General features: G+C 56.5%; 1 long non-coding RNA gene across 1 annotated transcript in view; it reads left to right on the top strand.

Moving 5' to 3' along the window:
• The first annotated feature begins 2752 nt into the window (after positions 1 to 2752).
• The window catches only part of LOC124231113 (uncharacterized), a 51186-nt gene continuing 35435 nt past the window's right edge, over positions 2753 to 18503 (top strand). The window contains exon 1 of the long non-coding RNA XR_006886385.1: positions 2753 to 2834. This is a non-coding gene — a long non-coding RNA (uncharacterized LOC124231113). The remainder of the gene's footprint in view (positions 2835 to 18503) is intronic.

Raw genomic sequence — 18503 nt, 5'->3', positions numbered from 1 at the left:
CTCCCAACGCCCAGAAGCCCCCAGGGGCCAGTCTTTCTGACCACCCAACCCCGCTCCATCTCTGTGAGCTGGTGCTGCAGCCCCTGGCCCGGCTGTTCCTGCTTTGGTGGAGAAAACAGAAAGTGAAAGTGGCCCCATGGAGGAGGCAGCCCTGGGGAGCACGCGGCCTGCTGGCTGCCTGCAGAGGGACCCCGGTAAGGAAGGGCGGCCTCTCACCCGCCAGGCCTCCTGCCCTGAGCTGCCCTGTGCCTGGGGCTCCTTCCTGCCGCAGCCCTGGGCAGAGCCTGCTGACCAGGGAGCGAGAGGGTGACCTGAGGCCACTGTTCCCCAGTCTTCTGTCCTGACTCAACCTCCCGTGTGGGCGAGCGGAGGGGAGGGATGGCCTGGCAGCTAGGGGTTGTCCCTGTGGGCTGGGTCAGAAGCCAGAGTAGCTGGCTCCCAGGTCAAGATGCTCCCTCAGCCAAGGCTTCCCTCTGCGGGCTCTCAGCGGGGCTTCCCAAGGGCGTCACTGGGAGGCCCAAGGTAGGGGTGTGGGCGGAGAAAAGTGAAAGGAACAAGACAATAGCATCATCAACCTCAAGTGCTAACCACGGGCCAGGCCCCATGCCAGGTGCCTCAGCCACTTGGTAGAACTCCGGGTGCCTCAGAATCACAGCCTGTGAAAAATACCCATGTCACTGGCCCGTCCCTATCCATCCATTTATTCAACAAATATTTTCTGAGTGCCCTCTGTGCACCAGGCACTGTTCTACACACAGGGGACGCAGCCACGGAAACAGATCTAAAAACATCCCAGTCCTCGTGGGGCTTGTATTCTAGAGGAGGAAAAGCAGTCAACAACCCAAAGAAATGAGTGAAATAGTTTGTAAAATGGTGTTTTGTGCTATGGGGAAAAATAAAGAAGGCAAGGAGAATGGGGGTGCTGGGGTGGGGATGGGTTTGTAATTTTAAGTAGAGAGGGTGGGGAAAGCCTTGCTAAGAAGGTGGCACTGATTCTGATTAGTAAATGTCTTTAATCCGCACCAAGTCAGCGATGCAGGTACAATTCTTATCATTCCTGTGAAGGACAAGGAAGTCAAGCTCCAAGGACAAGTCCAAGGTCAGACGGCTGGGAGTGCAAGAACTGAAACTTGAGCTCAGGCTCTGTCTGTGCTTGTCACCACCACATGATCGCGGGCAGGGAGAGAAAGAGACGGTAGACTGGAAGGGGAAAAGGAAATAAGGGCGTACGGGGGCCTCACAATGGTGGCCATCTGTTTTCCAAACTGAAAATCAGGACACGATCTGAAAAGATTTTCCTGTTGCTCGTAATGAGAGTGGCTGTCTGGGAGAAGCGGGTTGGACGCTGGCCTGAAGGGTGGGATTTCTGAGACATTCCAGTGGCTTGTGGGGCCCATGAGGCAGTCCAGGGGTAGGGCATTACCATGGCAACCCCAGCCTGGCCTCAGGGCCAAGAGCCTGGTGCAGGGCCACATGGCAGAGAAGCTGTGCTGGACATGGACCCGAGACTCTGCGGGCCAAGGAGGCAGAGGAGACGGTGGAAAGGCAGAGGGGTGTGGCCTGCAGCCCTTGTTCTGGGCCAACTGGGAGGGTGGGCTGGCGGGTCCCAGGAAGCCCCCTGGCAGGAGTCTGAGAGGCGTGTGTGGGTGAGCACCCAGGCTTTCCTGTTAGACAAGTGTGGGTTTGAATCCTCCTGCTCTCTGGCCCTGGGCAATCACACGACTGTGAGGAGCTCGTTTCTCCACGTGTGGAACGGGGATAACTCATCTCATAGGACAGTAGCAAAGATGGTCACATACTGACATAACGCATGAATTGGGCTCGGCAGACTGCAGACTCAGTACATCATGACTGCTGTTTCCCTCCACCCAGTAGGGCCTTGGGGGCGTGCCAGGGTGGTGAGCCGGGTGGAATGGGAAGAAGTGGGAAGCCTGGGAAACGGATGACCCAGTCAGCCAGGGCAGTTGCAGGTTCCCAGCCAAGCCCTGCACGTGGGCTGGGGCTTGGTCAGCAACAATAGAACAATACCTTCCCAGACAGCCCAGCCCATGGCGCGAGCCCTTCCCGCGGCTCCCACCGCTCTGCAGCAGCCGGGCCTTTCCACTCACGCACCCCTGCCCTGGCATCCTGGGGGCTCCGGGACCCACAGCACCCTCTGCTTAGGTGGGCAGCAAGGTGCCCCCAAGGTGGAACAGAGGTACTCCTATTGCTACCGTCGGGAGACACAGGTCTTTCTGCCCAGCTGCCTGAGCCTTTGAGTCAACTCATCGCTGCCCCCATTGTTGCTTCTGGAAGATTGAACTTAAAGAACGGAAAGAACCAGAAGGAAATTCAAAGGTTTTTGCATCTCCTACTCCCCTCCTTTCATGGGCTGAGCTGCACCCCACTGGCCATGGCCATGGCAGAGTCAAGGACGGCTGGAGTCCACCCAGCTTTTACCCATAGTTCACTGTGTGACCTTAGGCATCCTCTCTGGGCCTCCTTTCCTTCATTTGCACAGTGAGGGGTTTCGACTAGATCATCTCTAAAGTCTAGCCATGACGTCTGAATGACTGCCCTCATCGATTCTTTCATCCATGCGTTCATTCATTCTCAGCACCTCTCACTTCCAAACACGGTGCATTTTCTGTCGGGTTGCTCATTGTCCGTCTCCCTCCGCGCCAGCCCCACGAGGGCAGGGATTTTGTCTGCTTAGTTCACTTCTGTCTCCCTGCCACCTACAAGAGGGCAGGAACTTGCGTCTGACTGTGTCGTGGAAGGGAGCAGAAGACTGCACGCTCAGACAGGGCGACGGGGGAGCCCCGTGAGAGCACTGTTTCTAAAGATGTAACAAGGTGAGGAGAACTAACCAGGGATGGCGAAGCAGCCCAGGGCTCACGACAGGGGAGGGGTGGGCCTGAGAGAGTGTGGCCGAGCTGAGCTGTAGGAGAGGACGGTAGGACGGGGGCTGTGGCCTTCGGTAGAGGGAAGCAGCCACTGCCAACCCATGGTCCAGCAGGGAAGGGAGTGGAGGATAAAGACCCGCATCACTTTCTCCTCCCACCTCTACCTCTTGCTGCATCATCCGCTTGGCTGCATCCAACCAGAAGCCAGAGAGCAAGAGAGCTCTGTGACACAGTCCTTAGAGGTCAGGCTCCGGGGCACAGAAAGGGTGGAAAAGGGTGGACCGTGCATCTGGCAGGGGAGATGTGGCACATTCAGCACATCACGCAGTAGGCATCTGCTGAGCACTGGCTGTGCGTCAGAGTGTGTACACTGGAGACAAACACGTGACATGAAAGTCTGTAGAGCAAAGTCTCTGCCCTCCAGGCAGCACCAACAACCTCGGCTGGACCTTGAAGGGCTTTATCTGGGGGTCTCCCATCTATAGCTCATCTGGGGGCAGCAAGTGGATAAATCAGTCTGATTTGCAAAATTACACTGAAAAATGGAAATAAAGGAGAGCTATTGAGAGGAGGCTGGGGTGAGGCGAGGGGCCGTGTCGGCGGAGGGTCTGGAGGGTCTGGCTGATGGGAACTGGTTGCAGAACCATCAACCAGCCCTCAGGAAGGTGACCTTGAACTTGTGGTCCAGGCTTCAGAGTTTATGGGTTCACATTCTGCTCCTTCACTCATTTGCTGTGTAATCTTGGGCCTGTTCCTTGATACCCCGATTCTGTCTCATCTCTAAATATGGAGGGGTAAATAGGACATAGGAATTTTGTGAGGATTAAACAAGAATCTGTGCGAAGGGTTTGGCACGGAGTCTGGGCACATGGCGAACACTATTATTATAATCAGAGACCAGGCCCCCCCATTCCATTTCTCACCAAGGAGGGATCTCCACCCCCTCTCCGGCTCCATTTAGTTCCGAATGTTTTAGTCATTCTATGCCTGGCGTTCTGCCAAGGCTCTGACAAAGACAGGGTTTCTGCTCATTCATCCTAATGCAAGTTCCTGCGTTTATGATAATAGGGAAAAAATGTATGAAAGGGCTCGCTGCCTGTGGAGGGGAAATCTGCTTAGAATTGAAAATCTGAGTCCTTCCTTGGCCCAGCTCTCCCTCCCGGCGCTTTGGCAAAGGCTGCAGGAGGGAGGGCGGCTGGGAGGAAGAGGAGGGGGAGGAAGGGGTGGGGGAGGAAGAGCTGGCCAAAGAGGACAGAAGGGCGGTGGGGGGCAGGGGCGAGGCCCTGGCTCGCCTGGGTGAACCGGCTTCGGGGTGGCTGGGCAAGCCTGCCAAAAAGGCAGAGTGAAAAGGCCAGGCCCCGTGTGGCGCTGCCCACGGTTGCCATGGCGACACCAGCTGCTGCCTGCGCCCGGCGGCGCTTGCTGGCTCTTTCCGCGGGGCCTCGTCTGCCACCACATGGTTACCCAGCTTGCTGAGGAGGAAAAATCTGACGGGTCGCCTTGGCCCAGCGTGTCACCAGCCAGGGCCACCGTGTTCTAGGCACCGTGCTGTGCTCTGCAGGGGCACAGGGTCCAGGGAGGCGCGCTGGAACCTCTGGAACCACACGCTACATCCAGTCCAGCGTGGAGGGAGGGGCTGCCAGGAGGCCAGATAGGCCTGGCCTCGGATGGGACAGGTTGTCGGAGGCCTGTGGGCCTTTGGGGGGTATTGGCGAGACGAGATTGGTTTGTTAAAGATGGCTGTGCCTACAGAGGGCCAGTGGAGGGTGGATGAGGTGGTGGGACCGAGGGGCTAGGGGGAGGGTTAGGCAGCAGGCCAGGAGAGGGACAATGGGCTGACCCAGGGCACCGGTAGGAGGTGGGGAGGAGATCAACGCTATTAAAGAGGTAGAAGTGACTGCATCTGGTGCTTTGTTGGAAGAAGCTGGCGCACTGGAGGCGTCTAAGACGCCTCCCAGGGCAGCAGGTAGGTGGCGCTGTGCTCCCCAAGGCAGAAAATAGCGACTTGACCATCTGAGAAGAGGACTCCCCTGTACCATTCTTGTCCAGCTTCTCCCCAGCCCAGAGCCTACCACGGACTTGGATCATGGTGGGGATGCCCAAGTTTGATGAATGAATAAGTGAAAAGGGGAGAGATAAGAAAGCGTGTGAAACAAATAAGAGAGAGAGCTGTGCTCTACCCAAATACATACCATCCCCTAGAAGAACCCCACCGAGGAGCCCCTTGCCAGACAAAGCCACTCGCAGACATGCCTCTTACTGAACTTTGCCACCTAGAAGCATGATTGTTTTGTTTTTTCGGTCATCTTAGCATCTAAATCGGGTATCACAAATTTACCGCAGTTCTATTTTGCTTTTACTCACTGCAGAGTTCCTTTGACAAACCGTGTCAGGGTGGAGCCCTGTTAACTGCACCATAAAACACTTGTACCCGTGAGGGTGTGGGTTTGCAGGCGCCCCCTCCTTTGAAGTCAGTGGATCCACCGGATGGGTATTTAATGCGGAGAATGCGGAAGTGCTGACCTCATGCAGGAATCTGCAGCTCTCCTCTATGGGGCTGACTGCCCGGGGCTTCTCAAGGGCTCAGTGGACCCAGAGCTTCACAGGGACTCAGCTGCCTGTGTCATTTCTCTGGGGAACTAGTCGGCCAAGGGTACCCTTCACTGGCTCCTTCCACCTTCCTTCCAGAACATCTTGATACCTGGTGATAAGATGGAGGTGGGGGTGAGGGGAGCTGGTGCAGGTGGAGGCCTGCCCTGTGCTCACGATCCACAGACCGCCCCCCACCTCCTTCTCTAAAGACCACCTCACTCGAACTCTGCTCCCAAGACCCAGCTTTAGTTTTGGCCGCACCCTTTCCACCAGCTGTAGCTGTTTTGTTGTTTCCTTGTTTATGATCCAATGTTAGTTGTGCGCGTGTAAGGTCCTTGAAGTGGGGAATTCGGCCGTATTGTTCACTACTAAAGTTTCAGTCCCTGGGAGAGTTTCTGGCTATCGAGAAGCACTGGGTTTTTGCTAAAGGAATTAATAGGTGAATGAGCGAGCAGATAAACCTTGAGAACTGGTCAGTTTTTCTTAAATGCATCCCTCCTCTGATGGGGTTCAGGAGGCCTGGGGGTGGTTCTCATGTCCATCTCTCTCTCCAGCCCCGAGGAGGGCTGGATTCCATATACCCGTGTAGATGGGACAAGGGCAAGAGTGTTATTTATCATCCGACAAATATTCCCTGTGGTGCCAGGCCCAGTGTGGGACGCAACAGGTACAGCAGCGGGCAAGACAAACTGGGTCCCCATTGTCATGGAGCTTACCTGTTAGTGTAGTAGACGACAGTAACATAAATGAATAGAATGAGTGAGTAAATACACGATAAGTGATATACATGAAATGAAAACAAAGGCCTATAACAGACAGTAAAAAAAGGAATCTAATTTCGATAGGGCAGTCAGGGGAGGCCTTTCTGAGAAAGTGACATTCTAGCTGAAGCCTGAAGGTTGAGAAGGAGCCAGGCATGTAAAGAGCTAATGGAATGATGCTCCAGGGAGAAGGACCAGCAAGTGCAAAGGCCCTGAGGCAGAGAAAAGCTTGGCATGCTCCTGGGAGGTCAGTGATCAGGGAGGTGGGGCAGAACCCTGTGTTGAAGGGCCTTGTAGCCCATGGTGAGAAGTTTGTTTTTGATTCGAAGTGCTTTGACAACCATCGTAAGATCTCCACGGGTGAATGACAGGATCTGACCCATGACCCCGCTTTTGGGTGGAGAGTGAATTGGGGGTGGGGTGGAAAGCAGGATCCGGAAGTAGAGGGCACAGTTAGGAGGTGGGAGGTAAGGGGCACTTACGCAGGTTAGGGTGGTAGCCATAAGGATGGAGAACTGTGGGTGGAAATGAGGCCTGGCTGGGGGTGGGGCTGAGAGACCTGTTGGGGTGGGGAGGCAGTGGGGCGAGTCTCTGGGCCGCCCAGGTTTCTGGCCTGAGGAATCCAATAAACCTGGTAAACAATGCGATGTCCAGCCGCTGTCCAAGACAGACCTGGTATTTATTGGCCAAGTGAGGACCTTTCCTCCAGAGCCTGCAGGGCTGGCCCGTAAAGGGTTCCTCTCCTGCTCATTAAATGAAGAGCCCTGTGTGAATGGCGCCCCTCCTGCAGGGGTCTTTGGGACGTGATGTCCCAGGAGCAGAGCTTGGGAGGCATTACTGTCCACCAGGGCAGCATGGTTTTCAATCATCTGGTTCCTTCCGTGGCTGTCCTCCAATTCTCGTATTGGAAAGTGCACCTGGACCCAGTCGTCCACAAGACAGGGCTCTGCCTTTGAAAGGCCTTCCTGCAGAAAGGGCCCACGAGGGCAGAACCAGGTGATGACAGGCACAGGTATGGAGGGCCCAGCTCAACACAAGGAAGAGCTTGCTAATCATCAGAGCTTTCTCACAGAGATGAGCCTCCCATCACTAGATGTATTCAAGCAGAGGCTGGCAGGAGGCTGGGGCATCCCCGACCTGGGAGCCAGTGGACATAGAGACTGAACTCCTGTGGTTGTGAAGACCCCATCCTCGGCTTCCCTGCCTCTCAGGAGGACAGCAGCGGCCTCCCATGGCCTGCACAAAAACCCCTCTGCTGGCCGGCTGAAGACAGCGGCTCAGTCACAGCTAAGCCTGCCCTGCTTGCTCTGGGTTTAACAGCCTGTTTCCTCCCACCCATGGCCAGGGGAAGAGCAAACCCCGGCGTGGGCGGGGCAGCGAGGCGGATGCTGCGCAGGCCTGTCCAAGGGCTCTCGGCTTTTCAGGAAAGGGCGTCCTCCAGTCTGTGGGGCTGCTGGAGCCGGCTGAGCTCCCCGACACTCCTCCACTCGCAGGCTGGCCTCTTGTAGGGACTCCTCGAGGGCGTCCTGGGTGTGAGGAAGGGCTCTCCTGACCAAGCCATCCGGGCAGCCCCAGCTCCTGCCCCTCCTCCCCGCAGCCTCAGCAGAAGAGCAGCAGTGCCCCTAGATGGAGAGAAATCGCCACCTGGGAGTCTTCGGGGACAGGGGCCCACAGAGGCCAAGACACAGGCTGCTTGGCCCCGGCTGTGGCTGCTTCCAGAAGGCATTGAACTCTGGCAGGCAAGATTGCTTTGCTCCAGAGCTGGTCTCAGCTGCTGCAGTGACCCCCCAACCCCACCCCAACCCAGGTGCTGGCCGGGGGAGAGCTGGCCTCTAGTGCAACTCTGGGACCGGAGAACCCAGCCCCTAGGGGAGGCAGCCCCGGGTGATGGGGCCGCCACTCCTATCTGGGGGACCTCTGATGACTTTAGTTCTTACTTTGCAGCTCTGGAAAATAGGGATATAAGAATACCTACTTCCTGTGAGGATGGAATGGAATGAGATGATGGACAGGACAGGCCTAGCACAGTCCTAACACATAGTAGGTGCTTGATACTGAGTTTTCTCCTGGAATTGTCTTTTTCCTCCGTGCTCCCACTCCCTTATCATCTGTAGGAGTAGAACTGCTCCCCAGTGAGGGAGGTGTGCCTGTCGGGAGAACAAGATCCTTCTTGGTGTGAAGGAGCCCTGCCTTTGCTGATAAGACTGCAAAATTCTATTTTGTCCAAAAAAATAATAATAGAGAAGGCAGGAGGGAGGGTCAGCGGTTGAGCTGTGGGCCCACTGGAGCTGCCCAGAGGGTGCCATGGAGCGGGAGGGCCTGGGGGGGGGGTGGGCTCCCTACCTCCCTTGGCTGTGGCCCCACCCCTGGGCACAGGGTCTGGGAAGGGGACCCTGGGTGTGGATTCGCATTCCAGACTTCCCGGATTAGAGGTCCAGTTGAGAGCTGGGGGTGGGGAGGGGGGCGGGGGGGGGGGGGTCACCCTGGGGTGGGGGGGGGGGTGAGGAGGGGCTGGAGGCTGGCTTGCTCTTCCAGCCAGCTGACCCTGTTATTTTTAGCTCTGGAATGCTCCTCCCAAGCCCCCTTCAGTTCTGTTTATCCTGCTTTTGTGTCCCCATTCCTCTCCAGGAAACTCTGCTGCTGGAGAGGATAAGTGAGGGGAGGGAGAGGAGATTAGGGGTGCCAAGAAGAAGGGGAGAAATTGGCTGGGAGCTGCTGCCTTCCCCACCCCCACTCTAGCTGGGCGGAGGCTGCATTTCCTGGGTTTGGGGCCACTGATGAGACCTCCACTGTGCTTGTCAGCACTCCTGCCCCAGCCCAGGCCTTGGGTAGCCCCATCCTCTTGCCTTCCCTTTACTGACCTCAGGTGAGGTCGCACCTAGGATGAGGTGGGCAGGAATGGTCAGTTTCAGGGCTGACTCTTGTTTCAGGGGTGTATCACTCACTGGCTCGTCTCTCTTCCCCCCGCCCCTAAAATGCAGGGTTGCTGGTCTGCACTGATGCTGGGGAGTGGGGACACCTTTAGTGCTAGGCCAGCCTGCTGGCTGCCTGAGGAGGGGAGCTTCCAGACTACGCACCTCCTGCCAGCCTCCTAGTCACAGACCCCAGACGTCAGGGCAGGTAGAGGGGAGGGGTAGCAGCTGGAGGTGGGGAGGAGGGAGAGAAGAGGGGAGTGGAATCCTGAAGCTTATGGTGATGGCTTCCTATCTAAGGTGGGCGTGCTGTCTCTTCTGGTCCTTTCCTTTAAGCCTTCCAGTAGGAAAAGCCCATGAGCCCCCGTGGAGGTCCTGGGCATCGCCTGGAGGTGGCACTCAGGGAGAGAGGCCTCAGTGGTCAGCAGTGAGCCTTCGTAGTCCTGGTGCTGAGGAGTGTCAGGAACATTCTGGCCACTGGCTACGGTCAGTGAGTCAGTCAACAAATGGCTACGCTCTGGGCCTAGCAGCAGCCTTGGAGAAGCATCTGTAGAAGTAGGGGTGAGCATGTCCCGGCCAGTCCTGGGCAAAGGCGGTTGGGGGGGGGGGCGGCCATCTAGGGCAACCACTGTCCCCTGGGCATGGGACTAATACCACTTAGGGGCGGAGAAGAGGCAGCTGCCTTATCCCAGGAAAGGCACTGACCTTTAGAGCAGGAGACAGAAATAGCCCAGGAAAGGACAGAACCCATGAGGGAGAGGTGTCCAGGCTGGGCAGGGGCAGGCCCAGACAGGAGGAGCGAGAAGGGTCCTGCCAGCACCAACAGCACCAGACACTGTGTCGGGCAGTTTTCAGGCTTTCTCTCACTTATTTCCCATCTCCAGCCTGTGGGGTATGTATTAACATCCCCATTTCACGGATGAAGAAACTGAGGCTCAAACAGGCATGGCCAAGCTTGTAATCTGCTGAGCTGGGTCTGAGCAGGTCTAGCTGGTCTGACAGCCCACTCCCCACCGTGCCTGCATCCCCCCTCCTCAGCTGCCATCATGGGGCGGGGCTGGGGGCTTTCAGCTGAACCTGTCGGCATGGCTGGCCCAATGTAGGAGAAGAGGAAAACCTCTCAGTGAGGCCTGGAGGCCCCGAAAGGTGAACCTCAACTACTTCTGTTTATTAAATGACCCCAGGGCCCCAGCACCTTGCAGCCTGTGACCAACTTCCCCTCCTTGCTCACAGAAAGAGGGAGGGTCATCAGCTGTTTTCCAGCTACTTCCCCCAAACTGTGCCGGGCTCAGGGCGGGGGAGAGCCCCAGGAGACCCCTCCCCTGCGGCAGTGGCAAGGACAAGCTTGGGGGAAAAGCCCTAACTCAAGCCGAGGTCTGGGAAGACGAGAATAACAGGCTCAAAATACCACCGACTGGCTGGCTGGCTCCCCCAGTCTCCCTCCCCACTGACAGCTTCCCGGCCTAGGCAGCTCCCAGCTGTTCCTGCTTATCTGAAGCCAGGGAGGCTGGTTGCCTGGATACCAGTGCTTCTGATTTGCAGTTGGGTCCTTCTGGGGCAGGCGAGCTACCAGTCCCCAGCCAGCTGGGCGTGGCATCCCCACGCCTTCCTAGACCAGATCTTGGAAAGGTGGCAAGGGAGGACCGGGGGCAGCCTGGGGCACGCCTATGAAAAGACCCCCTTGCCAGGAGTTGGCTCAAAGGGGTGCTTTGGAGCCCCAGAATCTGGGCCCTGGTATCTGCTGGCTGGGTAACTTCGGTTACATTAACTTCTCTGAGCCTGTTTCTTTATCTATGAAGAGGGATATATGTGCCCTGCCTCAGAGAGTTGCTTAAGGGTAAATGTGATAATTACTCAAGTGTTTGGAGCACAGTTACTTGATGATATTGACCCTCTGCCCCACCTACCATGACTGGGCCCCTCTGGACCCTGCTGTCTGTGCCTGTGTCCTCCAGGGAAGCCACGTGGAGCAGACAGCTGGGACCCTCGGAGGAGGTGGCACTTCTCCTGCCTCCTTGCTCCAGGAGGGCCTGCCACACCTGCCTGGTGCCCCAGTGCTGCGCTGGGGCTGGGGAGGCGGGTCCAGGGATGGATTAGGGAAGACTGGACAAGAACAGGTACAGGGAGTGAGGCAAACCCAGCCCAGCAGAGTGAGCAGCCCATCCCGGGGTGGCCTCTCCCTAGCCCTGGGGGTAGGGGCAGGAACAGGACCAAGAGGACCTGTTCTTCTGGTCTCCTCAGGCCCAGTGGTCCCCAAGGGACCTTCTTCATTTGGAAGGCAGCCCCTAGGGCTGTGGGCGGGAGGGGACACCTGAGTCCACTCTGCAGAAAGGGCTACTCAAGCTCATCTCTCAGCCCTCCCCAACCCTCTGCAGGGCCAGGGCCACGGAGCAGGCAGCTGGTCTGGATGAGACGCAGCAGATGCCTAAAGGGTCCCAGTGACCCCACAGGGCATGTGTGGCCATCACAGAACCTCTTCTTGACCCTCTTGACTTAAGAGACGGGCAGAGAAGAAAAGGGATGGTGGCAGGGACAGGGAGGGGGCAGCATGTCATCAGGGCCTTACTTTTTAGTCTCTGAATGGAGCATGAGATCAGCCTGTGCCTGTCGGTAGCAGAGTCGAGCTCATGAATAATGCAGAGAGGAGGAGCACGGGGCAGCTAGAAAATGGTTACTGTTTCATCAAAGCAGTGAATGGGCCTTGAAAACAAAGCGGAGGGGAGACTGGGGGCAGAAGCGTGAAGGGAGAATTGGGTGCCCACCAGGGGGTGCAGGCTGGGGGACTCGCTGTCCCTCCGTTGGGCCCAGGTCCCGACATGGGCCTCCCCGTGGCGTCTGCAGCAGCCCTGGGCTTGCAGACCAGGCCCGATTGCTGGGCCTACCTCCAGACCCTTGTTTCCAGTCGGTCAGGGCAACAGGAGGCAGTGGCCACTGTCACTACCTTCCCAGAGGGGCCGGCGCTGCTGAGCAGGTGGGAGGAAGGTTGGAGAGGAATTTTCTCAGGGAAACTGGGCGAGATCCAGGGATGTCCCAGGTGGGAGGCACTTCCAGCTGCTTGGGAATCTGGGGACTTCTAAAGGAGGGGTGTTGCCGAAGAGTCAAAAGAAGAAAGTAAACCCCAGCAGGAGGGATCTCGAGCAGGTCTGGCTGGGAAGTCCCCCACCTTTCTTCATGCGCAGAGAGCCGTCTTGCCCCGGAGGCCTCAAAGGTGCACCTCTGGACTTTTCTTTCTGAGTTCAGGGGGAGCCTTGGGAGGACTGTAACAGGACAGAGATGAGATCAGATTTGAGTGTGAGCGAATTCACTCAGGCTGCTAGGGAGAGACTGCAGCGAGGCCAGGAAATCTGGAAAGATCGATATCATTGCTGTATCCTGTCTTGTCATGTGAGAGCAACAGACCTTTATTCTGTACTCGCCTCTGCTTCCAGACGCGGTGGCCACCCTGTGATCTGGGAAAGAGGGAATGCAGGGGCGCATTAAGGGACTGTCACAGCAGTCCAGTGCCAGAGGCTGTGCGGCAGAGGGCCTGGGAGGCAGCTGAGGGTGGGAACCGTGTTCCGAAGGTAGAGATGACCACTCTTGGTGACTAGCTCGATGTGGGTGGGTGAGAACGGCATCAAAGGAGACTCCCTGGTTTCTGGCTCAGGTAACTGGGTGCTGGGTGGATGGGGGTGCCTTTTATCTAGAAGAGAACACTGAAGCTTTGGAGCTGGCAGGTGGAAGGAAGATGCTGAGTTTGAGATCCCTGTGGGACGACCAGCTGGCAATTGGAAATCAGGTCCGGAGCTTGAGGCTGCACCTTCCTGCGGCGCTGGGCCCTGTGAGGGCAGACAGGTGGCTCTGCTCCTGCCTCCCCCAGCCCACAAGGAAAAGGGGCCAGGCAGGGCTCTGCTGAAGCCCTTCCCACAGGGCCTGGGGCTGTGGGCAATGCTGTCACCCAGCGCCCCTCTCTGCCAGGAGGGGACCCTCTGTCACCTTTGCTCCTCGACCTCTGACGCCCAGGGCACGAGAGGCCTTTCTTCTCTCTGTCTGCAGTGGGCCGTGGAGCAGCCTCAGGAGGCTCTGTCCCACGGGCAACACCACAGGAGAATGGCTGCCTCCTCCCACACCCCCTTCTCTGCCAGCAAAAAGCCCCAAGGGTCTCGGGTGCCCTGCCAGCACCGAGGGGAACCCTGGGGTGTTACCCTGGGGTGATGGGGGCTGAGCACAAGCCGTTCTCTCAGGGCGAGTGTTTATTGCTCTCTGTTGCCTCCCAGCCCCCAGGGGCTTTCTGGCCGCTCACCCTCTGGCACCCAACTCCACACAACTGCACCACGGAAAGGGTTTCCCACAAACGCATCTCCAAAAGGCATGTGCATGAATGCAATTACAGGAGCAACAGCAGCCTGGAGAGAGGGACAGCCCTGTGGTGACCCCAGCGAGGGAAGAAAGGAAACAAGTTCAGTGGAGATTAGCAGCGTGAGGAGAAAGCAGGCTGTTTGGAGAGGCCCAGAAGGCAGGAGAAGGCCGCAGGGTAGCAGGGACTTGGAAGGGAGGTGGCTCTGGGGCTGGCAGGAGACAGAGGGTCCCAGGGACCTGGTGAAGACAGGTAGGTGTTAAGTTGAATGGGAAATAGAGAAATACGGATCACAGGAATCTCTGCAGGGTGTAGACAATAAAGTGTCATTTATTCAGCCATGCTTCATTCGTGTCCACACCTGCTGGGCTCCAAGGAATGTTCTGAAGATGCAGAGAGAGGACACAGTCCTGGTCCTGGAGTAGCTCACAGCTGTGAGGGACGGAGACAGGGCAGGGCCCCAGAAGACAGAGCCCTGACCCAGGCTGGAAGGTTGTGGGGGTGGGGGGCCAGTGTCCTGGAGGTGGTGGACCCAGCTGACTCTGTCTTGAGGAAGAGAGAGCCGTTGTCCTGGGAGAGGAGGAGCAGGGAGTTCCGGGAGAGGAGTGCTGTGCAAAGGCCGAGGGGCGGGGAGAGCTACGGTTGGGTCACGGGGAGACTGGAGAACGGTTTGCATGTTTGTGTGTGTGTACACGTGTGTATGTGTGTGTACCTGCACGCACAGGAGAGCAAGAAATGAGATAAGGCTGCGCAAGTAGGTAAGAGCCACCTTGCCAGAGGTCCTGTGTTCTCTGCTGCAAATTTTTGGACCTTAACTTGAACGCAGTGGGACACGTTTAGACGACACGGAGTGATATGGTAAGATCTGAGGACAGACTGGGATGCTGGAGACGGAGCTGGGAAGCGGCCGGTTAGGAAGCCGTTGCAGTAATCCGTGCTTGAAACTGTGAAGGCTTGAAATGCTACTTGACACGTCTAGGGCCTTGTCCCAGCCAGATATTGTTCTTCTCTTGACAAAGAGTGACTTACTTCATCATCACAACAATCCATAAGGAGGTACCACAGTTATCCCCACTTTGCAGGCCAGGCAACTGAGGCCCAGAGGAGCGAAGGGACATTCTTGAGTCCCCACATCTAAGCAGGGAAGCCAGGACCTGGTCTGGCCCCAGAGTCTGTGCTGAACTGAAAGCCCTGGCTGTCAGGATGGCAGAGACAGGACAGACTGGCAGGATGTCAAGGAGGAAGAAGCAGGCTAATGTGAAAGGGGGTATGGGAGAGAAAGAAATCGAAGATGAGGGTGACGGAGTATACTGGGTCAAATAATGTCCCCCCGAAATTCATGTTTACCAGGAACCTGTCAATGTGACCTTATTTGGAAATAGGGTCTTTGCAGATGTAATCAAGTCAAGATGAGGTCATACTGGAGTAGGGTGGGCCCTAAGTCCAAAGACTCGTATCCTTATAAGAAGAAGGAAATGTGGGCACAGGCCAAAGACTCGTATCCTTATAAGAAGAAGGAAATGTGGGCACAGGCACAGAGAGGCACACAGGGGGATGGCCGTGGGACGATGGAGGCAGAGATTGGGGTAATCAGCCTACAAGACAAGGGGCGCCAAGGGTTGCTGGCAGACGTCAGGAGCTGGCAGAGGCAAGGAAGCCTCCTTTCCTAGAACCTGCAGAGGGAGTGGGGCCCTCTGATGCCTTGATATCAGGCTGCTCACCTCCAGAACTGCGAGAGAATGAACGTCTGTTGTTTTCAACCACCCCCACTTTGTAGTAATTTGTTAAGGCAGCTTAAGGACGCTCATACACTCTCCCCACTTCAAAGCAAGCCAGCCTCAGAGAGAAGGACAGTAGCGTTTCTAACTTGGTCAGGGAACGTTCAAAACACAGCAGGAAAAGGCAGGCACGATCCTATAGGTGGGCCTGAAAAGAAGAATGTTGAGCTGGTCCGGGAGGCCCTCAAAAAGGACATTCTGGCCGTGTAATCATGAAAGGGCTTGATGAGAAGGAGAAGGGGAGGAGCCTAAGAGATGAAGTGCCTCATCGCAGAGCTGGCAGCTGATTTCAGACTGGAGAAGGACACATTCAAAGCTGGAGGAAGGGCACAGAACCAAGGGCAAGAAGAAAGGAACCACGGAGACGGCAAGAATAGAACCCGGCCCGCTGGGTCCCACGGGGAGCTGCGGCTCGCAGAAAGGGCCAAGAGCAAAACAAGTTTTTGGAAGGTGGGGGAAGGGAAAGTAGGAAGTTTTTAAAGTTTTGCTAGAATCAAGGAGACCTGCTTGGGGCGAGGGCTAATTTATTGTTCATGGATGATAGATGTACCCAGATACTATTTGTCATTGATCTTCTCTGTAAAGATAATGGAATGAGAAGCAAAATAATTCTTCTTCTTCTTCTTCTTTTTTTGATGGGAAGGGTAGCACAAATATTAGCAAGTGAGAATTAAAACCCAGGATTGGAGGGATGAGGTCCCTGGAAGGGGATGAGATCCTTGTCTCAGGATGCATTCAAGGCACAGAGGATGGAGGAACCTCTCATCAGGGGTGTTGGAGAGGTGGTCCCTCTAAGACTTCATAGTGGACACTACCCATTACTCATTGCCAGGCCCTCTGACCCTTGATTCCCCTCCACCATAGGGAAGAGACGAAGCCAGATGGTACCCTGGAGGCACTCGTGCTTTGCTTTGGTGAGGAGGCAGTAGAAACACAGCATCACTTCAGGGCGTCCGCTCAGACTGGGTGGTACCGGGCAAATGAGAACCTTGTGATGTGGTGGTTTTCTTGCTGTGAGGGTTTTGTGACCTTAAAAGTACAAACCTAACTTTTCAACTTTTTTTGTTATCAAGCACTGAATGCAGCACCCCGTCACCAAATCTCCTGACCCCGCCCTACCTCCCTTTTCATGCCCACCTACCCATCTTTGGCCTCCCCCTCATCCCTGACCTTCAGCGCCTCCCTGTCTCTTCGCGGTGCCCGGCAGCCTCACTGAGCTAGGCAAGTCCTCCCTCTCCAGGCCGGGTGGCAGTGGCAGTGGTGGTAGGGAGAGTGGTTTCCCTCTTCCTCCTCCTTTCCGCCCCTCCTCTGCCTCTCCTCTTTGTTCTCCTCCCGTCCCTCTCTCTGCTTCACGGGCTGGCAGGATTAGCTGGTTGAGGATGAGCCAGGGCGAGCCCTCTCCCCCTGTCGTCTGTCTGCCCATCAAACGGGGGGGGGATGGTGGGAACATTAGCATGATCCCTCAGGCCTCTGCACCCCCGAAATCCGGGATGCTCGGGTTTCCGAGGTGCCTGGGTCCACGGCCGGTGTGTTGACTGCAGGTAAGCGGAAGGAAACAGAGAAATGCGCCCTTGGCTGAGGACGAGAATGTGCTGGCTTTTTCTTTGACCTTGAGAATGGCTTCTGCCGCCCGCCCTGCCTCTCGGGAGACGGGAAGCTGGAACTCGCCCCTTTGGCACTGTCAGCCGCAGGCAGCTTTCATGTGTTCTCCTGCAGATTGAGCCAAATTCCCAGTCTGAGGCCCGAGAGACGGGATGGAGTGGGGGAGTGGGGAAGGCGACACCTTCGGGGGGATTGGGCTGAAGTACAAGGAAGGGAGAGGCCTGCCCGGCTGGCTGCCGGTGTGTGTCCCCTCGGCACCGTGGCTGTCACCTCAGTATGCGGCAGATGCCAGAGTCTCGCTCTTGGCCTGCCTTACCTGGACTGACAGGCTTTCTCTCCTGTCCTCCTGATTTAAGATCCCTGGCGCCTCTGTCACGCCACAGTCACCTCACCTCTCTGGGCCCCAGCGTGTGACAGGAGAGGCTGGTCAGATTGTCATGCCTGCTCCAGCGTTTGGGGAGAAACTGGCTCCACTCTCGGGCCTCTTTCAATTTCTCTTCCCCTTTTTCTCTAAGATCAAACAAATAAACATGTCGTTTCTTCTTTTTTATACGTTTAGTACGTGTTCGCTGAGGACAGGAGCAAAAGGCTGTAATAAGAATCACCACCTAAAAAGCCATCACTGTCAACATCCGGGTGTCTATTATTTCCCATCCCCCCCCCATACACTGCGGATCCATCAGGGACGAGACAGGCAGGGTTCCTACCCTTGAGGTGCTAACACGTCAGTGGGAAAAATGATCCGTAATCTGAATACCAGCCTCTGACAATCAAGATGTACTCTGCACGTATGTTCCCTCTGCCCTCTGTCCCCATCTCTGTTGCCATGGATTCCCCCACCCAAGATCCTTCCTTTCATTTCGCACATCTACAGTGTGGCACAGAAAAGCATGTGCAATATAAGGTGCCCGGGCACACGTCTGGGTCGGCTTTGTGCTGGTGGCAGCAAAGACAGCCCCCACCCCTGTCAGAGGTAGGATTCCCTTGTCTAGAGCGCTCAAGGCTGCTTGTGCCCCATGTCTTGTATCAGAAAAGCTGCATCCCAGTGTTTGGAAGGAAGGGCCGCTGCAGAAGTGCACCCGGGCAGGGAGAAAGGACCAGTCACACGGGTTGGCCCACGTGGAGACGGCTCAGCCAGGGGCGAGGACCTAATTTGCTGGGGGTGCCTCTTGTTGCCCTTTCTTGCATCCCAAGTGGTGTGAAGGAGGAGGGGTGGTGAGGAGGTGAGGTGATGAGGAAGGAAGGGAAAGTGAGAGGGGAGGGGAGGGAGAGGAAGAGAACCAGCCTCGTTTCCATAGCAACCACACATGTGAGCCAGCTGCTGTCTCCATGGAAACAAGGAGAGCCTGCTCAGAGGCTGCACTGTCTCAGGGGAGACACAATTTTTGACAAAAAATACCCTTTGATAAAAATAAAGAAAGAATAATGAAAGCCACCCTCTCTGGGATTCAGGGGCACTGCTGAGTGAGGTGACAACGGAGAGGAGGGGCTGGGCTGTGAGCGAGGAGGCTGTGTGGCCAGCTCTTCTGTCTGCTGCAGAGAATTGCTGAGTCAGTGTTTTAGAGCCATGAGGGGGCCTGGAGATCACCCCCACTCGATGGATGAGGGAGGGAGGCCCAGGGAAGGAGGCGGGAGGC

Source organism: Equus quagga, chromosome 20 (assembly GCF_021613505.1).
Source record: "Equus quagga isolate Etosha38 chromosome 20, UCLA_HA_Equagga_1.0, whole genome shotgun sequence".
In the NCBI taxonomy this organism is placed as follows: Eukaryota; Metazoa; Chordata; class Mammalia; order Perissodactyla; family Equidae; genus Equus; species Equus quagga.
Note: the sequence above shows the minus strand (reverse complement) of the source record. Positions and strands in the feature narration are given on the sequence as shown.